The 23,405-nt window shown below is 33.1% G+C and overlaps 1 long non-coding RNA gene across 1 annotated transcript; it reads right to left on the bottom strand.

Moving 5' to 3' along the window:
* Nucleotides 1-21,361: 21,361 nt before the first annotated feature.
* LOC140937323 (uncharacterized) lies at nucleotides 21,362-22,955 on the bottom strand. Its single transcript, XR_012165458.1, has 3 exons — nucleotides 22,832-22,955; nucleotides 22,404-22,479; nucleotides 21,362-21,513 (listed from the first exon to the last, which is right to left on the bottom strand). It is a non-coding gene; the product is annotated as an uncharacterized lncRNA (long non-coding RNA).
* Nucleotides 22,956-23,405: the final 450 nt, after the last annotated feature.

Below are 23,405 nucleotides of genomic sequence, written 5' to 3'. Positions count from 1 at the left end.
CCCTGAAAGGCTAGTTTTCTATCTAGAAGGCAATAAAACACTTCTTTTTGGTTTATTTTTCTTATAACAAAAAAATAAAATAAATTTCACGTTATTGAGCAAAACCATGGACTAACAACTATGGAAAAACGCAAATTTGTCGACTTTTCAAGTTAAATCGAGGTTTTCATAGTCTACAAAGGCTAGTTTTCTATATACAAAAAGGTCCAATTTTGCTTAAAACCCCCCAAAATAAGAAATGTCCAAATATTTTACCAAAACTGTGTACTAACCCCCTTAGGAGAAACTGCAGATTTTACGATGTTTTTATAGTCTAGAAAGGCTGGTTTTCTATGTAGAAGACCCCAGAGCACCTATTTTTGGTTTATTCCTCTTATAACCAAAAGGTAAAAGAAATTTCAAATTTTTGGGCAAAGCCATGTACTAACAACTATGAAAAAAATGCAAATTTTCCAACTTTTTTCAATCGACATTTTCATAGTCTACAAAGGCTAGTTTTGTATAAAGGAGATAAAAAGACACCTAGTTTAGGCCTATTTTACTTAAAACCAAAAAAAGTTGAAACACATTCACATTTTGACCAAAACCATTGACTAACCCCTTTGAAAACATGGAAACTTCTCGACTTTTTTAAGTGTTTTTATAGCCCCAAAAGACTAGTTTTCAATGTAGAAGGCCACAAGACAACTCTTTTTTGTTATTTTGCTTAAAACCAAAAAATGAAGACAGTACAAATTTTTGACCAAAACCATGTAGTAACCCCTTTGGAAAAATGCAAATTTTTCCACTTTTATAAATCGATATTTTCATAGTCTACAACGGTTTGTTGTCTATCTAGAAGGTCAAAAGACACCTTGTTTTCGCCTATTCTACTTAAAACTAAAAATTAGCAGTTTGCCAAATTTTTACCGAACAATGGACTAACTTCTTTTAAAAAAAATGCAATTTTTCGACTTTTTAAATCAGTGTTTTTATTGTCCAAAAAGACTAGTTTTCTGTGTCGAAGGTCACAAAACACGTAGTTTTGGCCTATTTTGTTGAAACCTAAAAAAAGGAATGCTATTAAAAATTTTTTACCAAACCATGGACTAACCCCTTTAGAGCAATGCAAATTTTTCGTCTTTTCTAATCGGTGTCTTTGTGGTCTAAAAAGACTAGTTTTCTAAGTAGAAGGTCACAAGACACCTTGTTATGGCCCATTTTTCTTAAAACCGTAAAATGAAGAAATTTTTGACCAAAACCATGGACCAACCCCTTTGGAAAAATGCAAATTTGTCCACTTTTTCAAATTGGTGTTTTCATAGTCTAAAAAGACTAGTTTTCTATATAGAAGGTTACAAGGCACATTGACTTTTCCTATTTTGCTAACAAAACCATGAATTGAAGAAAATTCACATTTTTCACCAAAACCAAAGAGTAACCCCTTTGAAATATTTCGACTTTTGGACTTTTTTAAAACTTCGCTTTGATGATCTAAAAGCATTCTTTTCTATCCAAAATATCAAAAAACGGTCCTTTCTGACTTTGCCCCAAAAATACCCTTTATAAAATATTCAATTTTTTTGACAAAAACCATGGACTAACCCCTTTGAAAAATTATGATTTTTTGGACTTCTTTAAACCTTCACTTTTTTGGTCTAAAAATCATTCTTTACTGTCCACAATATCCAAAAACGATCTTTTCTAGTCTAATTTGCGAAATAAACACCCTTCATGAAATATTCGACTTTTTGACAAAAACCATGGACTAACCCCTTTTGGACTTTTCTAAAACTACGCTTTTTGGGTCTAAAAAGCATTCTTTTCTATCCAGAATATCAAAAAACGATCTTTTCTGTTTTAGTTTGCCCAAAAAATAAACTTGATAAAATATTCGACTTTTGACAAAAACCATGGACTAACCCACTCTTCTTCTAATCCACTCTTCTGGTCTAAAAAGCATTCTTCTCTATCCAGAAAATAAAAAAACGGTCTTTTCTGACATGATTTCCCCAAAATATACTCATGACAAAATTTTCGATTTTTTGACATAAACTATGGACTAACCCCTTTGAAAAATTTACATTTTTTGACTTTTTTAAAACTTCAGTTTTTTGGTCTAAAAATCATTCTCTTTTTTCCAGAACATCAAAAAAAGATCTTTCCTGGTCAAATTTGCGCAGTAAACACCCTGGATAAATATTCGATTTTTGGATTAAAACCATGGGCTAAACCCTTTAAAAAATTTCAGTTTTTTTAACTTTTTTAAAACTTTACTATTTTGGTCTAAGAAGCATTCTTTTCTATCCAGAATATCAAAAAACGCTCTTTTCTGTAATAAACATTTAAACTAAGCTAGAACAAAAATCACAACGAAATCTAAAATCCCACAGAGGACATTCTCTCCAACGCTTTTACACCATACTGTGCACGAGTATAAATTTTTAAAAATTTGAAAAATTTAAAAAGATATCACATCAAATCAAAGGTGAGCTGAATAGCTGTCCAAAACATCAAAAAACGATCCTTCCTGGTCTAATTACCAAATATACACCCTTGAAAAAATATTCGATTCCTTGACAGTTGAATGCACAAATGTAATAACTGGTCACAAATGTAATAAAGGTCACAAGTGTAATAAGATTTGGTCACAATTGTAATAAACATCTAAACTAAGCTAAAACAAAAATCACAACGAAATCTAAAATCCCACAGAGGACATTCTCTCCAACGCTTTTATACCATACTGTGCACGAGTATAAATTTTTAAAAATTTCAAAAATTTCAAAAGATATCACATCAAATCAAAGGTGAGCTGAATAGCTAAAATGTCACAGGAAATTGTATAGGTAAACTCTTTCCTTAGGGGATATCACGAGTATGTGACTGAGTGGGAACCAAGGGAGACTTTTATACACTCGTGCCGAACCTAACAATATAAAGGATCCAAATGCGGTGTCAGTGGCAGGGGCCAAAAAAAAAAAAAACGTTCAGACGACCCAACAATCGAAAGGTCATAGTCAACGGGAAATGAGTAAAGAGAGTGGGTGTAGAATTGGCCTTGAGATTCCTTGTGAGTATGAGTTTGAAAGTGACAGTTTTTCTTGTTGGCTTTAACGGAAACTGGAAAAAGAGAAATTCGACGTGTGCTCTGGTAGACCCACCGCGGAGAAGTGTAATGGTCTGTAATTAATACCGGCAGATTACAATGTAATGCTGCGTTTGATGAGTAGTGAAAGAAACTGGACAGGCTTCGCTTGTCTTAAAAGTATAACAATGAATCAATTTGGACCAGTTGTTTCTAAAGAAGAGCGAAAATAGCGAACAAAAGACCAGTCAATGCATCACACTGACGAGTTTGCTTGGGTCGCAGGTTATGAGTGTTTCTCGGAAGTGCGTTTCAGCAGGGATTTCTGACTTCAAGACATTATACTTTTTGGGGGAATTTACCTTTGAATTCAGCAATGGTATCTCTCTGAAATTTATTCTGAATTTTAATGACAATAAAGTTTTTGACGAGCACTTAATCCGAAAAGCCAAATATTTGTAGAGGCAGCGGACGAAAGATTGGGGGCCATAAGAAATTTAACTACATCATACGAATCGCCTTTTATCTACTGTTTACATGTTCCATGGGTAAAAAGTTTGCATCTGCTTTGTATAAAGAAAACATAATCAAAGCCGAGGCGCCACAGGAAAACGCATTTTTTTCCTCTGGTTTTGTTTTCTTATTGTTTTGTTACTGCATGCAGAACTTTATTTGTTGCTCAAATTTGTATGATTTTCGACCTTCCTATGTAAAGTAAAGTTGTTATAATTAAGTACCATACAATTTTATGGCTGATGTAGGGTTATTGGTTAAACTGTCGTCATTCCATTATTTGGACCTCTCAAAACAAACGGATAGTTTTCTTACTGTCGATGCCGCCAATCTTTGTGAGTTCCACAAATGGCCAACGGTGCAACTTTCAATTTCCCCGTTGCCTAGCACGTGAGCTTAATTCTGCTCCAAAGTAAGCGTGCAGATTGATGATTTCATTCACGACTGATTTAATATGTTTTCGAGCAAAGACACAATCATCTTCCTTTCCAGCTCTTTTTCAAGTGTGCAGTACTTTTAAGGATGTAAATAGAGAATTGCAGTCTAAAAATGATTAATTCCGATTAGCTCACCCCAGACGGTGAAACTTGACCTTGTAAACAACTCCCGTTGCCTAGCACGTGACAAAATTCTATCCAAAGTAAGTGTGCTGTTGTTTTGTTTTGCAGACCAGCATTATACGCAGCTCTTTTAACATGGCTTTGAGGAAACAGCTTCATTTCTATCTATTTGCAAAGCGCGCCAGATTTTTCATGGTGACAATAAAAAAAAGCAGACCTAAAATTTATTTCCTCCGATCAGTCTGTCCCTGAAGAACAGAGTACTACCAGAGCCACACCCAAATTGGTCTCCCTCAGGGATCGACATAGACATAGACACTTTATTTTATGTGGTACATATGCTTAGTCATACGGCCATTCTATAGATATCCCACAAGTAAATTTAGGGTAAAAATTAAATAGTACATTTCACAAATTTTATTTATTAATTCCTAAGAGTTTTCCAGTTTTAATTTTTCGAAGAGCACATCCCTGACTTTTATATGGAGTTCCCCCGGGTCAGTCTGGATTTGGTCAGTGTCTTGACGCAACATTCCAGTAGTCTTTACGAACAAGCGGGCATGTTGGTTAATTCAGATACAAGATGACGACCGTATGTGCAATGCTTTTGGCTCTCTTTATCTGCTTGTTAGTTCTCCGTTAAGTTATATAACATGTTATGTTATGTTATATAACAAATGTTTATGTTATGTTATATAACATAACATATAACATCTTATGTTTATGTTATCTTATATAACATGTTATGTTATGATATATAACATGTTATGTTATGTTATATTTAAGCAATAGACCACACTTTCTATGGGTTTACCGACGTGATAACCCACGCGGGATGTTGGGAGAACACGAGAAAAGCTTGTAAATCACGAGCCGAAGGCGAGTGATTTACAAGCTTTTCGAGTGTTCTCCCAACATCCCAAGTGGGTTATCACGTCGGTAAACCCATAGAAAGTGTGGTCTATTGCTTTTATAAAATAACTTTTAGTAGAATGGAGTCTTTTAGGTAAAAAAATATGCTTTTAGTACCGTGATCAAGTCATGTCTTCTCTCTAAAGTCATCATAAGCCAATCATGATTCACGATTTAATAGCGCTGAACTTTCTCAAAACTCAGTTCAGTCAAACAACAAACAACAGCACTTCAAAACACGAGGTTTTGCGCTCATTACATGATAACTAATGAAAGCTGTTTTACAGGAAAAGTGAACACATATTCATGCGAACGTACAATGAAAGAATACGTTCATGGTTTGTTTACTACAGAAGTAGAAATTAATTGAACATCAGACTGTACGCAGCTGTATTTTGTTTAGTCGATCCGTAAAAATTTCGTGCTTACAGACGGAACTGGCAGTTATTGTAATGGAGGACTTCATTCACTTTTTACAAGCCGCAGTGGTTTAAGATCTGTTTTCTGGACTTTATTATGATCAAGAAATGCTGCGGTAACGACGTGGCTGCATTTACGAAGTTGTCGCATGTAACTTTATACAGGCACGTACAGCGCCCGATGGAAATATGTCAGTGGTGAAGAAAGGTTTCTTTGCCGTAGCCACATATTGGCGCTAATATTTGTCGGTTTGTGAAGTCAGGTAGTTTGAGGTAGGTTATGGCATCGATATCATCGAATAATTTGTGCAAATGTTGGAAAAAACCAGCCCGAAACTCCGATATCTTTCATCATCGTTGGCAGCTTGTTTACAACCTACAGCGGCCGATTTTGTACCATATCTTGATCAGGTCTCTTTTTGGAACAATTTTTTTCATTAAGGAATTTAATTTTGACATAAAATAAATCAAGAATGCTAAAACTATCCGTTTTGTTGCTGGTTGGCACATGGTTAAGTTTTCCTAGAGACTTTCTACACCAGAAATTCACACAGTTGTTGTCTTTCTCTGCGATTTGGCATCGTCGTGAAATGTAAACTGCTTTCCAGCTTGTACTTCATAACTTCTAAAGCTATGGCAGTCGCGATTGTGACCCTCAGTATATAAAATGTGTAGACCAACGCTTTTTATATTAAGAAGGGCTACGGTAAGTAACTTGTTCTGTTTTTTTAGCCTTTCTAAAACCGTTGTTTGCAGATCAATAGCGGATTTTGTTTATGGCTCGTGGTCCGAATGCCTTTTTCTATGGGTTTACCGGTATAATAAACCATAGGTTTTTGACCAATCAGATCACGCGTACTATCTCAGTTATTTTATAAAACATGTTATGTTTATAGCATCTTATGTTTATGTTATATAACATGTTATGTTTGTTATGTTATGTTATATAACACGTTAACGTGTTTATGTTATATAACATGTTATAACTGTGAAAGGTTTGAACCCAGGAGTCATTTCAAAAGGTTGAGTTTGATCGTCCGGGTGAACGTAGTCCTGAATAGCACTGTTATTGTTGACAGTGACTGACGTTTCGACAACCTGTGCGGTAGTCATGTTCAGAGTCAAAGTGAGTTGTATCACGTCAGTTGATGGTATTATACTCTGGTTATTGATCTGATTGGTCAATTATGTCGCGATGTTATTGGTCGTCTGTCAGTTAAGCCGTGATGTTATTGGCTATGAAGACTCGTAATCAGTGATTGGTGCGTTTCGATCCGTCTATTGTCACAGTTAAACAGTCGTCTATTGTTAGTCAAATTGTCAGTTCTCCAGTTGTTCTCTCGTAGTTAATTTGATCTCGTCAATAAGTCGTTTGTACGGCGCTGGTAACTGTTGGCTACGATTCAGTGGCGTTTGTTCTAAAATAGTAAACCAGCTTTCTAAAGCAAGACGTAGATAGTAGTCTTTAGAATACTTTATACATGTCGCAGAGTCCCCAGTCAATTTGATGTTTCGTCTTTAAATGGTGCTCGGCAATGTGATTGTTGACGTCACCATTCCTCGTCGCGCGTTTGTGTTCGGTCAGTCGCGTGCTTAGGTCTCTGCCGAAACAAGAACAACTGGAGAACTGACAATTTGACTAACAATAGACGACTGTTTAACTGTGACAATAGACTGATCGAAACGCACCAATCACTGATTACGAGTCTTCATAGCCAATAACATCACGGCTTAACTGACAGACGACCAATAACATCGCGACATAATTGACCAATCAGATCAATAACCAGAGTATAATACCATCAACTGACGTGATACAACTCACTTTGACTCTGAAGATGACTACCGCACAGGTTGTCGAAACGTCAGTCACTGTCAAAAACAACAGTCCTATTCAGGACTACGTTCACCCAGACGATCAAACTCAACCTTTTGATAACATGTTATGTTTATGTTATGTTATGTTATATTATATAACATGTTATGTTTATGTTATGTTATATAACATGTTATGTTTATGTTGTGTTATATAACATGTTATGTTTTATAACATGTTACTAACCCTAACCCTAACATGTTATGTTATGTTATAACATGTTATGTTTAACCATGGACTAAACCCTTTAAAAAATTTCAATTTTTTTAACTTATTTAAAACTTTACTATTTTGGTCTAAGAGGCATTCTTTTCTATCCAGAATATTAAAAAAACCGGTCTTTTCTGACTTAATTTGCGCTAAAAATACCCTTGATACAATATTCCCTTTTTGACAAAATCCATGGACTAACCCCTTTGAAAAATTATGATTTTTTTGACTTTTTTAAAACTTCACTTTTTTGGTCTCAAAATTATTCTTTACTGTCTAGAAAATCAAAAAACGATCTCTTCTGGTATATTTTGCAAAATAAACATCCTTGATAAAATATTTAATTTTTGGACAAAAACCATGGACTAACCCTTTTAAAAAATTCCATTTTTTACACTTTTTTAAAACTTAACTTTTCTTGTCTAAAAAGCATTATTCTCTATCCAAAATCTGAAAAAACGGTCTTTCCTGACGTGATTTACCCAAAATATACCGATGACGAAATTTTCGATTTTTTGCCAAAACCATGGACTGACCCCTTTGAAAAATTTTCATTTTAAGACTTTTTTAAAACTTCAGTTTTTTGGTCTAAAAATCATTCTTTTCTGTCCAAAACATCAAAAAACGATCTTTCCTGGTCTAATTGCCAAATAAACACCCTTGAGAAAATATTCGATTTCTTGACAGAAACCATGGACTAACCCATTTGAAAAATTTCAATTTTTGAGACTGTTTTAAAACTTTACTATTTTGGTCTAAAACGCATTCTTTTTTTATCCAGAATATCAAAAAACGGTCTTTTCTGATTTAATTTACCCAAAATATACCCTTGATAAAATATTGGATTTTTTGACAAAAACCATGGACTAACCTTTTTTAAAAAATTCATTTTTTGACTTTTTAAAATTCAATTTTTTGGTATCAAAAGAATTGTTTTCTATCCACAATATCAAAAAACGGTCTTTTCTGACTTAGTTTGCCCCAAAAAATACCCTTGATATAATATTCGATTTTTTGACAAAAACCATGGACTAACCCCTGTATAAAAATTTCCATTTTTGGGCTTTTTAAAACTTCACTTTTCTTGGTCTCAAAAGCATTCTTTTCTATCCAGAACATCAAAAAACGATCTTTCCTGGTTTAATTTGCAAAATAAACACCCTTGATAAAATATCGATATTTTAACAAAAACCATGGACTAACCCTTTAAAAAATTTCAATTCTTTGGACATTTTTTTAAAACTTTACTATTTTGCTCTAAAAAGCATTCTTTTCTATCCAAAGTATGAAAAAAACGGTCTTTTCTGACATGATTTGTCCAAAAATAAACCCATGACAAAATTTTCGATTTTTTGACAAAAACCATGGACTAACCCCTTTGAAAAATTTCGATTTTTTGGACTTTTTTAAAACTTCACTTTTTTAGTCTCAAAAGCATTCTTTTCTATCCAGAATATCAAAAAACGGTCTTTTGTGACTTAATTTGCCCAAAAAATACCCTGGCTAAAATATTCCATTTTTTAACAAACGCCACGGACTTTTGAAAAATTATGATTTTTTTTAACTTTTTTAAAACTTCAGTTTTTTGGTCTAAAAGTCATTCTTTTCTGTCCAAAACATCAAAAAACGATTTTTCCTGGTCTAATCGCCAAATAAACACCCTTGAAAAAATATTCGATTTCTTGACAGACACCATGGTCTAACCCCTTTGAAAAAATTTCAATTTTTGGGACTGTTTTAAAACTTTACTATTTTGGTCTAAAAAGCATTCTTTTCCATCAAGAATATCAAAAAAACGGTCTTTTCTGACATGATTTGCCCAAAAACTATACCCATGACAAAATTTTCGATTTTTTGACAAAAACCATGGACCATAACTCCTTTGAAAAATTTCGATTTTTTGGACTTTTTTAAAACTTCACTTTTTTAGTCTCAAAAGCATTTTTTTCTACCCAGAATATCAAAAAACGGTCTTTTGTGACTTACTTCGCCCAAAATATACCCATGACAAAATTTTCGATTTCTTGACAAAAACCATGGACTAACCCCTTTGAAATAATTCCATCTTTAGAGTTTTTTAAAACTTTAGTTTTTTTGGTCTAAAAATCATTCTTTTCTGTCCAGAACATCAAAAAACGATCTTTCCTGATGTAATTTGGCAAATAAGCACCCTTGATAAAATATTCGAATATTGACAAAAACCATGGACTAACCCCTTTGAAAAATTTCAATTTTTTGGACGTTTTTTTAAAACTTCAGTTTTTGGTCTAAAACTCATTCTTTTCTGTCCAAAACATCAAAAAACGATCTTTCCTGGTCTAATTGCCAAATAAACACCCTTGATAAAATATTTGATTCCTTGACAGACACCATGGACTATCCCCTTTGAAAAACTTTCAATTTTTGGGACTGTTTTAAAACTTTACTTTTTTGGTCTAAAAAGCATTCTTTTTTATCAAGAATATCAAAAAAACGGTCTTTTCTGACATGATTTGCCCAAAAACTATACCCATGACAAAATTTTCGATTTTTTGAAAAAAAACCATGGACTAACCCCTTTGAAAAATTTTGATTTTTTTGGACTTTTTTAAAACTTCACTTTTTTAGTCTCAAAAGCATTCTTTTCTATCCAGAATGACAAAAAACGGTCTTTTGTGACTTAATTCGCCCAAAATATACCCATGACAAAATATTCGATTTCTTGACAAAAACCATGGACTAACCCCTTTGAAATAATTCCATCTTTAGAGTTTTTTAAAACTTTAGTTTTTTTGGTCTAAAAATCATTCTTTTCTGTCCAGAACATCAAAAAAACGATCTTTCCTGGTGTAATTTGTCAAATAAGCACCCTTGATAAAATATTCGATTTTTTGACAAAAACCATGGACTAACCCCTTTGAAAAATTTCAATTTTTTGGACGTTTTTAAAACTTTACAATTTTGGTCTAAAAAGCATTCTTTTCTATCCAGAATATATCAAAAACCGGTCATTTCTGACTTAATTTACCCAAAAAATGCCCTTGCTAAAATATTCCATTTTTTAACAAAAACCATGGACTAGCCCCTTTGAAAAATTTCTATTTCCTGGACTTTTTTAAAACTTTACCATTTTGGTCTTAAAAGACTTCTTCAAACTTTTCGATATTTTGACAAAAACCCTGGAATTACCCCTATAAAAAATTTCCATTTTTAGACTTTTTTAAACCTTCACTTTTTTGGTCTAAAAAGCATTTTTCATCCAGAATATCTAACAACGGTGACAAAAACCATGGACTAACCTTTTTTAAAAAAATTTCATTTTTGGACTTGTTAAAATTCACCTTTTTGGTCTCAAAAGCATTCTTTTCTATCCACAATATCAAAAAACGGTCTTTTCTAACTTAGTTTGGCCAAAAAAAATACCCTTAATAAAATATTCAATTTTTTGACAAACACCATGGACTAACCCCTTTGAAAAATTAGGATTTTTTGAACTTTTTTAAAATTTCACTTTTTGGGTCTAAAAAGCATTCTTTACTGTCCAGAATATCAAAAAACGATCGCTTCTGGTCTAACTTGCGAAATAAACACCCTTCATAAAACATTCGATTCCTTGACAAAAACCATGGACTAACCCCTTTGAAAAATTTCGATTTTTTGGACTTTTTTAAAACTTAACTTTTTTAGTCTAAAAAGCATTTTTTTCTATCCAGAATATCAAAAAACGGTCTTTTCTGACTTAATTCGCCTAAAATATACCCATGACAATATTTTCGATTTTTTTTGACAAAAACCATGGACTAACAACCCCTTTAAAAAATTACCATTTTTAGACGATTTTAAAACTTCAGTTTTTTGGTCTAAAAATCATTCTTTTCTGTCCAGAACATCACAAAAACGATCTTTCCGGGTCTAATTTACGAAATAAACATCCCTGATAAAATGTTCGATTTTTTTAAAAAACCATGGACTAACCCCTTGGAAAAATTTTAATTTTTTTGACCTGTTTAAAACTTTACCTTTTGGTCTAAAAAGAATTCTTTTCTATCCAGAATATCTAAAAACGGCCTTTCCCTACTTAATTTGCTGAAAAATAACCTTGGTAAAATATTCGATTTTTTTGACAAAAACCATAGACTAACCCCTTTAAAAAATTATGATTTCTTGGTCATTTTTAGAACTTCAATTTTTTGGTCTCAAAACCATTCTTTCCTATCCAGAATATCAAAAAACGATCTTTTCTGGTCTAAATTATGAAATAAACACTCTTCATAAAATATTCGATTTTTTGACAAAAACCATAGACTAACCCCTTTGAAAAATTTCAATTCTTTGGTCTTTTTTAAAGCTTTACTATTTTCGTCCTAAAAGCATTCTTTTCTATCCTGAATTTAAAATAAAGGTCTTTTCTGAGTTAATTTGCCCAAAAATATACCCATGACAAAATTTTCCATTTTTTTAAAAAAAAAACACATTGACTAACCCCTTTGAAAACTTTTGATTTTTTAAGACTTTTTAAAAACTTCACATTTTTTAGACTCAAAAGCATTCTTTTCTATCCAGGAAATAAAAAACGATTTTTACTGATTTAATTTGAGCAAAAAAAATACCTTTGAAAAAATATTCAATTTTTTGACAAACACCATGGATTAACCCCTTTGAAAAATTATGATTTTTTTAACTTTTTTAAAACTTCCAATTTTTTAGTCTAAAAAGCATTCTTTTCTATCCAGAATATCAAAACACGATCTTTTCTGACTTAATTTGCTCAAAATATACCCTTGATAAAATATTCTATTTTTTGACAAAAACCAAGGACTAACCGCTTTAAAAATATTTCAATTTTTTGGACTTTTCTTAAACTTCACTTTTTTAATCTAAAGAGCATTCTTTTCTATCCAGAATATCGAGAAATGGTCTATTCTGACTTAATTTCTCAAAAAATACCCTTGATAAAATCTTCGATTTTTTCATCGTTTTCTTTTTTTAGCCAATATAGGCCAACAAAATTTCTTTTACGATATTCTAAAACGAATAAACGCCTTTCTAGGCTATAAAAACACGAAGTTCAAACAGTGGAAAAATTGACATTTTTTCAAAGGGAAGAACAAGGTTTTATTGGATTATTAAGAGGAAACCAAACTTTTATCTTTTAACTGGGAGGTGGGTCATGCAATTTCCAACCTTCCTTTGGGGGTCGGTCAGTCATTTTTGTGTCGAGGGTAGGGGGTGGGTCACGTGCTTTTATCGACCACATTTCCAAATGCTCCGGCCCACCCCCGCCCCCCCCACCTCTACACTTTTTGACCAGCCCCTTAACCCCTTTGCAAAAATATAAATTTTTTGCCTTATTGAGCTTCTTGTTTTTATAGCCTAGAAAGGCGTTTTTTCGTTCTAGAATATCATAAAAAACATTTTCCTGGCCTATATTGCCCAAAAAAAATTTGGAAAAATGGCCATTTTTGGACCAAAACGATGGGTTAACCCCTTTACAAAAAATGTCAATTTTTCGACTTTTTAAACTTCTTCTTTTTATAGCCTAGAAAGGCGTTCTTTCGTTCTAGAATATCATAAAAGACATTTTCCTGGCCTACATTGTCTAAAAAAAAAAGTAGGAAAATGGCCATTTTTAGACCAAAACCATGGGTTAACCCCTTTGGAAAAATGTCAATTTTTCGACTTTTAAAACTTGTTGTTTTTATAGCCTAGAAAGGCGTTTTTTCGTTCTAGAATATCATAAAAGACATTTTTCTGGCCTATATTGCCTAAAAAAAAAAGTTGGAAAAATGGCTATTTTTGCACCAAAACCATGGATTAACCCCCTTGAAAAAAATTTTTTCGACTTTTTGAACTTCTTGTTTTTATAGCCTAGAAAGGCGTCTTTTCGTTCTAGAATATCATAAAAGACATTTTCCTCGCCTAAACTGCATAAAAAAAAAACGTTGGAAAAATGGCCATTTTTGGACCAAAACAAATGGAAACCCCTTTGGAAAAATGTCATTCTTTCTACTTTTTGACCTTCTTGTTTTTATAGCCTAGAAAGGCGTTTTTTCGTTCTAGAATATCATAAAAGACATTTTCCTGGCCTATATTGCATTAAAAAAAAGGTGGAAAAATGGCCATTTTTGGACCAAAACCATGGGTTAACCCCTTTGGAAAAATGTCAATTTTTCGACTTTTTCAACTTCTTGTTTTTATAGCCTAGAAAGGCGTTTTCTCGTTCTAGAATATCATAAAAGACATTTTCCCGGCCTATATTGAAAAAAAAAAGTTAGAAAAATGCCCATTTTTGAACAAAAACCATGGGTTAACCCCTTTGGAAAAATGTCAATTTTTCGACTTTTTGAACTTCTTGTTTTTATAGCACAGAAAAGCGTTTTTTCCTTCTAGAATATCATAAAAGACATTTTCCTGGCATATATTGAATGAAAAAAAAAGTTGGAAAAACGACCATTTTTGGACCAAAACCATGGAAACCCCTTTGGAAAAATGTCATTTTTTCGACTTTTTGAACTTCTTGTTTTTATAGCCTAGAAAGGCGTCTTTTCGTTCTAGAATATCATAAAAGACATTTTCCTCGCCTAAACTGCATAAAAAAAAAACGTTGGAAAAATGGCCATTTTTGGACCAAAACAAATGGAAACCCCTTTGGAAAAATGTCATTCTTTCTACTTTTTGACCTTCTTGTTTTTATAGCCTAGAAAGGCGTTTTTTCGTTCTAGAATATCATAAAAGACATTTTCCTGGCCTATATTGCATAAAAAAAAAGGTGGAAAAATGGCCATTTTTGGACCAAAACCATGGGTTAACCCCTTTGGAAAAATGTCAATTTTTCGACTTTTTCAACTTCTTGTTTTTATAGCCTAGAAAGGCGTTTTCTCGTTCTAGAATATCATAAAAGACATTTTCCCGGCCTATATTGAAAAAAAAAAGTTAGAAAAATGCCCATTTTTGAACAAAAACCATGGGTTAACCCCTTTGGAAAAATGTCAATTTTTCGACTTTTTGAACTTCTTGTTTTTATAGCATAGAAAAGCGTTTTTTCCTTCTAGAATATCATAAAAGACATTTTCCTGGCATATATTGAATGAAAAAAAAAGTTGGAAAAACGACCATTTTTGGACCAAAACCATGGAAACCCCTTTGGAAAAATGTCATTTTTTCGACTTTTTGAACTTCTTGTTTTTATAGCCTAGAAAGGCGTCTTTTCGTTCTAGAATATCATAAAAGACATTTTCCTGGCTTATATTGCCTAAAAAAAGAAAGTTGAAAAAATGGCCATTTTTGGACCAAAACCATGGGTTTGGAAAAATGTCAATTTTTGGACTTATTGAACTTCTTGTTTTTATAGCCTAGAAAGGCGTTTTTTCGTTCTAGAATATCATAAAAGACATTTTCATGGCCTATATTTCCGAAACAAAAAAAGTTGGAAAAATGGCCATTTTTGGACCAAAACCATGGGTTAATCCCCTTGGAAAAATGTCAATTTTTCGACTTTTTGAACTTCTTGATTTTATAGCCTAGAAAGGCGTTTTTTCGTTCTAGAATATCATAAAAGACATTTTCATGGCCTATATTTCCGAAACAAAAAAAGTTAGAAAAATGGCCATTTTAGGACCAAAACCATGGGTTAACCCCTTTGGAAAAATGTCAAGTTTTCGACTTATTGAACTTCTTGTTTTTATAGCCTAGAAAGGCGTTTTTTCGTTCTACAATATCATAAAAGACATTTTCCTTGCCTATTTTGCCTAAAAAAAAAGGTGGAAAAATGGCCATTTTTGGACCAAAACCATGGGTTAACCCGTTTGGAAACATGTCAATTTTTCGACTTATTGAACTTGTTGTTTTTTTAGCCCACAAAGGCGTTTTTTCATTCTAGAATATCATAAAAGACATTTTCCTGGCCTATATTGCCTAAAAAAAAAGTTAAGAAAATGGTCATTTTTGGACCAAAACCATGGGTTAACCCCTTTGGGAAAATGTCAATTTTTCGACTTTTTGAACTTCTTGTTTTTTTAGCCTACAAAGGCGTTTTTACATTCTAGAATATCATAAAAGACATTTTCCTGGCCTATATTGCCTAAAAAAAAAAGTTAAAAAAATGGACATTTTTGGACCAAAACCATGGGTTAACCCCTTTGGGAAAATGTCAATTTTTCGACTTTTTGAACTTCTTGTTTTTTTAGCCTACAAAGGCGTTTTTACATTCTAGAATATCATAAAAGACATTTTCCTGGCCTATATTGCCTAAAAAAAAAAGTTAAAAAAATGGACATTTTTGGACCAAAACCATGGGTTCACCCTTTGGGAAAATGTCAATTTTTCGACTTTTTGAACGTCTTGTTTTTAAAGCCTAGAAAGGCGTGTTTTCGTTCTAGAATATCATAAAAGACATTTTCCTGGTCTATATTAAATGAAAAAAAAAGTTGGAAAAACGGTTATTTTTGGACCAAAACCATGGGTTTACCCCTTTGGAAAAATGTCAATTTTTCGACTTTTTGAACTTCTTGTTTTCATAGCCTAGAAAGGCGTTTTCTCCTTCTAGAATATCATAAAAGATATTTTCCTGGCCTATACAGCCTAAAAAAAAAAAATGTTTAAAAAATGACCATTTTTGGAACCAAACCATGGGTTAACCCCTCTCGAAAAATGTCAATTTTTCCACTTTTTGAACTTCGTGTTTTTATAGCCTAGAAAGGTGTTTTGTCGTTCTACAATATCATAAAAGACATTTTCCTGGCCTATATTTCCTAAAAAAAAAAGTTGGAAAAATGGCCATTTTTGGACCAAAACCATGGGTTAACCCCTTTGGAAAAATGTCAATTTTTCGACTTTTTGAACTTCTTCTTTTTATAGCCTCGCGAGGCGTTTTTTCGTTCTAGAATATCATAAAAGACATTTTCCTGGCTTAAATTGAATGAAAAAAAAAGTTTTAAAAACGGCCATTTTTGGCCCAAAACCATGGGTTTACTCCTTTGGAAAAATGTCAATTTTTCGACTTTTTGAACTTCTTGTTTTTATAGCGTAGAAAGGCGTTTTTTCGTTCTAGTATATAATGAAAGACATTTTCCTGGCCTATATTGCCTAAAAAAAAAGACTTGAAAAATGGCTATTTTTGGACCAAAACCATCGATTAACCCCTTTGGAAAAATGTCAATTTTTCGACTTTTTGAACTTCTTGTTTTTATAGCCTAGAAAGGCGTTTCTTCGTTCTACAATATCATAAAAGACATTTTCCTGACCTATATTGAATGAAAAAAAAAGTTGGAAAAACGGCCATTTTTGGACCAAAACCATGGGTTAACCCCTTTTTTAAAAAATGTCAATTTTTGGACTTTTTGAAGTTCTTGTTTTTATAGCCTAGAAAGGCCTTTTTTCATTCTAGAATATCATAAAAGACATTTTCCTGGCCTATATTTCCTAAAAAAAAAAAGTTGGAAAAATAGCCATTTTTGGACCAAAACCATGGGTTAACCCCTTTGGAAAAATGTCAATTTTTCGACTTTTTGAACTTCTTGTTGTTTTAGCTTCGCTAGGCGTTTTGTCGTTCTAGAATATCATAAAAGACATTTTCCTGACCTATATTGAATGAAAAAAAAAACGTTGGAAAAGTAGCCATTTTTGGACCAAAACCATGGGTTAACCCCTTTGGAAAAATGCCAATTTTTCGACTTTTTGAACTTCTGTTTTTATAGCCTAGAAAGGCGTTTTTTCGTTCTAGAATATCATAAAAGGGATTTTCCTCGCCCATATTGCCTAAACAAAAAAAGTTGGAAAAGTGGCCGTTTTTGGACCAAAACCATGGGTTAACCCGTTTGGAAAAATGTCAATTTTTCGATTTTTTGAACTTCTTGTTTTTATAGCCCTGAACTTCGTTTTCTCCTTCCAGAATATAATAAAAGATATTTTCCTGGCCCATATTGCCTAAAAAAAAAAAAATTGGAAAAATGGCCATTTTTGGACCCCAACCGTGTTAACCTCTATGGAAAAATGTCAATTTTTCGACTTTTTGAACTTCTTGTTTTTATAGCTTAGAAAGGCGTTTTTTCGTTCTAGAATATCAAAAAAGACATTTTCCTGGCTTATATTGCCTAAAAAAAAAAAGGAAAAACGGCCATTTTTGAACCAAAACCATGGGTTAACCCCTTTGGGAAAATGTCAATTTTTTGATTTTTTGAACTTCTTGTTTTTATAGCTTAGAAAGGCGTTTTCTCCTTCTAGAATATCATAAAAGACATTTTCCTGGCCTATATTGCCTAAAAAAAAAAAGGTTTTAAAAATGGCCATTTTTGGACCAAAAACATGGATTAACCCCTTTGGAAAAATGTCAAATTTTTGACTTTTTGAACTTCGTGTTATTATAGCCTAGAAAGGCGTTTTGTCGTTCTAGAATATCATAAGAGACATTTTTCTGGCCTATATTGAATGAAAAAAAAAGTTGGAAAAGTGGCCATTTTTGGCCAAAACCATGGGTTTACCCCTTTGGAAAAATGTCAATTTTTCGACTTATTGAACTGCTTGCTTTTGTAGCCCAGAAAGGCGTTTTTTCGTTCTAGAATATCATAAAAGACATTTTCCTTGCCTATTTTGCCTAAAAAAAAAAACTTAGAAAAACGGCCATTTTTGGCCAAAACCAGACTTTGGAAAAATGTCAACTTTTCGACTTTTTGAACTTTTTGTTTTTATAGCCTAGAAAGGCGTTTTTTCGTTCTAGAATATCATAAAAGACATTTTCCTGGCCTACATTGCCTAAAAAAAAAAAAACTGGAAAAAATGGCCATTTTAGGACCAAAACCATGGGTTAACCCCTTTGGAAAAATGTCAATTTTTCGACTTTTTGAACTTCTTGTTTTTATAGCCTAGAAGGGCGTTTTTTCGTTCTAGAATATCATAGAAGACATTTTCCTTGCATATTTTGCCTTAAAAAAAAAAACTTTGATAAATGGCCATTTTTTGACCAAAACCATGCGTTCACTCCTTTGGAAAAAAGTCAATTTTTCGACTTTTTGAACTTCTTGCTTTTATAGCCTAGAAAGGCGTTTTTTCGTTCTAGAATATCATAAAAGACATTTTCCTTGCCTATTTTGCCTAAAAAAAAAACTTTGATAAATGGCCATTTTTGGACCAAAATCATGGGTTATCCCCTTTGGAAAAATGTCAATTTTTCGACTTTCTGAATTTCTTGTTTTTATAGCCTAGAAAAGCGTTTTTTCGTTCTAGAATATCATATAAAAAATTTTCCTGGCCTATATTGCCTAAAAAAAAATGGTGGAAAAATGGCCATTTTGGACCAAAACCATGGGTTTTAATTCCTTTGGGAAAATGTCAATTTTTCGACTTTTTGAACTTCTTGTTTTTATAGCCTAGAAAGGCGTTTTTTCGTTCTACAATATCATAAAAGAGATTTTCCTGGCCTATATTGCGTAAAAAAAAAAAATTGGAAGAATGGCCATTTTTGGACCAAAACCATGGGTTAACCCGTTTGGAAAAATGTCAATTTTTCGATTTTTTGAACTTCTTGTTTTTATAGCCTAGAAATGCGTTTTTTCGTTCTAGAATATCATAAAAGATATTTTCCTGGCCTATATTGCCTAACAAAAAAAAAAGGTTGGAAAAATGGCCATTTTTGTATCAAAACCAGGGGTTAACCCCTTTGAAAACATGTCAATTTTTCGACTTTTTAAACTTATTGTTTTTATAACCTAAAAAGGCGTTTTCTCGCTCTAGTATATCTTGAAAGACATTTTCCTGGCCTATATTGCCAAAAAAAAAAGGTGGAAAAATAGCCATTTTTGGACCAAAACCATCATTTAACCGCTATGGAAAAATGTCAAATTTTCGACTTATTGAACTTCTTGTTTTTATAGCCTAGAAAGTCGTTTTTTCGTTCTAGAATATCATAAAAGACATTTTCCTGGCCTATATTGCCAAAAAAAAAAAAAGTTGGAAAAATGGCCATTTTGGAACTAAAACCATGGGTTAACCCCTTTGGTAAAATGTCAATTTTTCTAGTTTTTGAACTTCTCTTTTTTATAGCCTAGAAAGGTGTTTTTTCGTTCTACAATATCATAAAAGACATTTTCCTGGGCTATATTGCCGAAAAAATAAAACTTGAAGAAATTGCCATATTTGGACCAAAACCATGGGTTAACCCCTTTTGAAAAATGTCAATTTTTCGACTTTTTGAACTTCTTGTTTTTTTAGCTTAGAAAGGCGTTTTTTCGTTCTAGAATATCATAAAAGGCATTTTCCTGACCTATATTGCCTAAAAAAAAAGGTGGAAAAATGGCCATTTTTGGACCAAAACCATGGGTTAACCGCTTTTGAAAAATGTCAATTTTTCGACTTATTGAACTTCTTTTTTTTTATAGCCTAGAAAGGCGTTTTTTCCTTTAAGAATATCGTAAAAGACATTTTCCTGGCCTATATTGCCTAAAAAAAAAGTTGGAAAAATGGCCATTTTTGGACCAAAACCATGGGTTAACCAGTTTGGAAAAATGTCAATTTTTCGACTGTTTGATCTTCTTCTTTTTATAGCCTAGAAAGGTGTTTTTTCGTTCTAGAATATCGTAAAAGATATCTTCCTAGCCTATATTGCCTAAAAAAAAAAGTTGGTAAAATGGCCATTTTTGGAACAATACCATGCGTTAACCGATTTTCTCAATGGGGTTAACCGATAGGCGTAAAACGGCCAAAAATTTAACCGTTAGCCGTAAATAGCGTAGAAAAGAGTTAACCGTAAAAGAAAGTTTTTCCTAGATTTGCTACTTTTAAGGAAGGTACTAAACTCACCTATGGTTGCGTTTTTTATTTCCCGGCTTTGAAATGCCATGATATTTTTGGTTATGCTTTAGGTGTAGTAGAAATTTAGCCTTCGTAGACTATTAAATATTTGTCTTAGATAGTATTTTGAAATTCATTTTTAGTTTTTTTTTTACTTTAAGCATTTCTCGAGTAGAAGAATGTCGTTCTCATCAACTCTCGAATTTGATTTTTTTCATAGCTTTCTTGGCCTTGAAAGATTGTTAGTTTTTGAATTGACCTGTTTGAAAAGAGGTTAACGCATGATTTTTGTCCAAAATGTGCTGATAAGTAATGTTCTCGATATAAAAAAAGCTTTTCTAGACTATGAAAATATCGTTCTTATACTGATTATATATATATAAGGCCACTTTAAAAAGTTCCATATTGATCATAGTCACAAAGAGAGCATATCTATGTGGTTTATTTATTGATGTCCTAAGGGGAATGCTGAACATTATTAGCTATAAGCAAATCATTGATATTGTCAGAGGCGTAGCTAGGCGGGGTCCTGGGGTGCCCGTGACCCACCCTTGGTAGGCCTTCTTTTGAGCAAACAACCTACAATATTCAGGTGGCAAAAACGCCATGACAATATCTTGGCCGTAAAAGCCATTGTTGAAAAGCCCACTTTTTTTAAATTTGTTTTTTTGTAAAGTATTTTCGTCAACGGCTCTTATCTTTAGTTAATATGGGCCTTCATGCCGCGATAATACGACTAAGCCCGCTGATACACGAGGGAGAGCAGCGATATAAACCATATATAGTCGGCGATCCCCGGATGGTGACCCCCCTTTGAAAAATCCTGGCTACGCCCCTGATTGTCTCATTATCCTAAGAAAGGCCAATCGTTTTCTTATGTTCATCATGTTGCCTCTGATAAACGTTGTTATATGGTTAAGGTTTTCAGCAGCTGCTTTCCCTGCTAAATTCTGTTTACGACTACGATCGTTGTTATTAAAGTAACGCTAGTGGGAACCACGCCAAAAAGACTAAGTGATGTAAAATAGACACATGATCCGGAAACAAGAAAATGTTTAATGAGACTCTTTAAAATATAATTTGAAAAAACACAAAAATAATTACAACTTTATATTAATAATCACATTTAAGTTCACATAACAAAAATTCGTGATTTAATCATTCAACGCTCCGAAGCTTCAGCCTGACTTGTACCTGATGAACAAAAGAAAAAAGAAATAGAATAAGTCATTTAAAAACTAGTTTCAGTAACTTAGTACGTAACTATAAAGAAAATATTGTATTTTAGCATTGACACTGTAGTAAAGTGGCTAGAAAGCTGCTCTTCCTTATCCTTGAATTTGTAATTTCACAGTTAACAGCACTTAGTAGCATCATTTCGAGCATAGTACTTTCCCCCCGAAAATGGAAGCACAGCTTTGTACTCTGTGTGTGAAAAAAAGTGAGACAAATGTTATCAGAACATCAGAGAATTTCTGGTCGCCATTAAATCAATGACGCATTTGTAAGATTGATTTGATTGTAGCTGATTGTCAAAATCCACGGGTAAATCGATGTCAAATAAAACTGGCCTTTGAAAACGTTGTTGCATGGATCTGGACAAAACCTTGTTGCTCCTGGCATTTCCATAATATAAGCAATATTAGTGGAGAGGACTTAAGGAGTTCTGGAAAATCACAAGAGGAATGATACGGATTCCTCGCGAGGAAATGATAAACAACTGAAAATTATAACATTTTTTTAAACTAGTATGTGATCAGGGGTATCAGTGACGATTATGGTGGGAAAGACGATGACGATAACAATGATGTTAATGGTAAGGACAGTGGTGATGAAGATGATGACGATGATGATGACAGTGAAGGTGATGATACCTGTGATAATGAAAAGGATGAAGACGATAATTATGATGCAAAAGACGATGATGCTGACGATCATGACGAAGATAACAATACAAATAACGTTAATGATAGAGGTAGTTATGACGAAGATGATGATGATGATTCCGATGAAAATGACGATAATACTGATAATGATTATGATAATGATGCTGATAATGACAGGATGATGTCGACTTCACCAACCTGTCAGATGTTGACCAACTTGGTCCCATGAAATAAGACGGTTGAGCTTGATGGGGGTCATAGAAGGCAGGGCTCACTGTGTAAAAAAGAATTTTTCGTCAGTAAGCTGTGACACTTATGGCTTTAATATTTTGAAACGTGCATGCAAATGACTGGGATGTCTTTTACAAGTGCAAACTTAACTCTGTTCCTTACTAAGTTACATGTAGATATACAAGAAATTATATCTAAGAAATTATAAACATACAAAATTAAAACTCGATCTACTAGTCGCGGTTACGCTCCATTGGCATTGCCGGTTTAGTATTCGTGATAAATATAGTGAAAGTTTGGAGCCGATCCATTGGATCTATTTGTCATGAGTAAAGTCCCCTGGAGTCACAAGCGTTCAATTTGTGAGAGACTACTTATTCGATCTAGCTAAATACCTCTTGGCTGTAGATTCTGGGGATGATTTAAGACAGATGGATTATTCTGACGTCTGGATCGACATCGTGGTCTGACAGGGTGTGGCATGGCTGGAGCTGCTATGGGGGCCACATCGTACTCAGGAGGAGCAATCATGGAGGCATTCGCTCTGTTCTGTAATCAAAAAAGATTAGAATGGAGAATGTAATAAGTAGGATCCGGTCGATATGGGTGTTCGTTCGAAATTATTTTTCTTGAGAGTACTGTTATTTTGATAAATAACTAACCCTTTTTGTTGTTTTGCTAAATTTTCAGTCATTTTAAATATTCGTTTAAATATCGTATTAGAGTAGTAGCATTAATAAAGTTACTCGGTTTATTGTTACGACAAAAAACGAGTACTTGGAGGTGTAAGTACTTTTAGGCTGTTGTTTTGTTCGTTTCTTACGAAGAAAAGAAAAAAATACCTATACTCTAGTGGCTGTAATGTAGAAATTAGCATACTTTAAATAAAACTATTGCAGGATGCACAGCCAGTCTAACGGTATTCTTCTTTTTTGTAGGGAGGTTCCAAAAAGAGAGATGATGCGTTTT

This window comes from Porites lutea, chromosome 5 (assembly GCF_958299795.1).
Source record: "Porites lutea chromosome 5, jaPorLute2.1, whole genome shotgun sequence".
Taxonomy (NCBI): Eukaryota; Metazoa; Cnidaria; class Anthozoa; order Scleractinia; family Poritidae; genus Porites; species Porites lutea.
The sequence above is the reverse complement of the archived record's forward strand: the minus strand, read 5'-3'. Positions and strand labels throughout refer to the sequence as shown.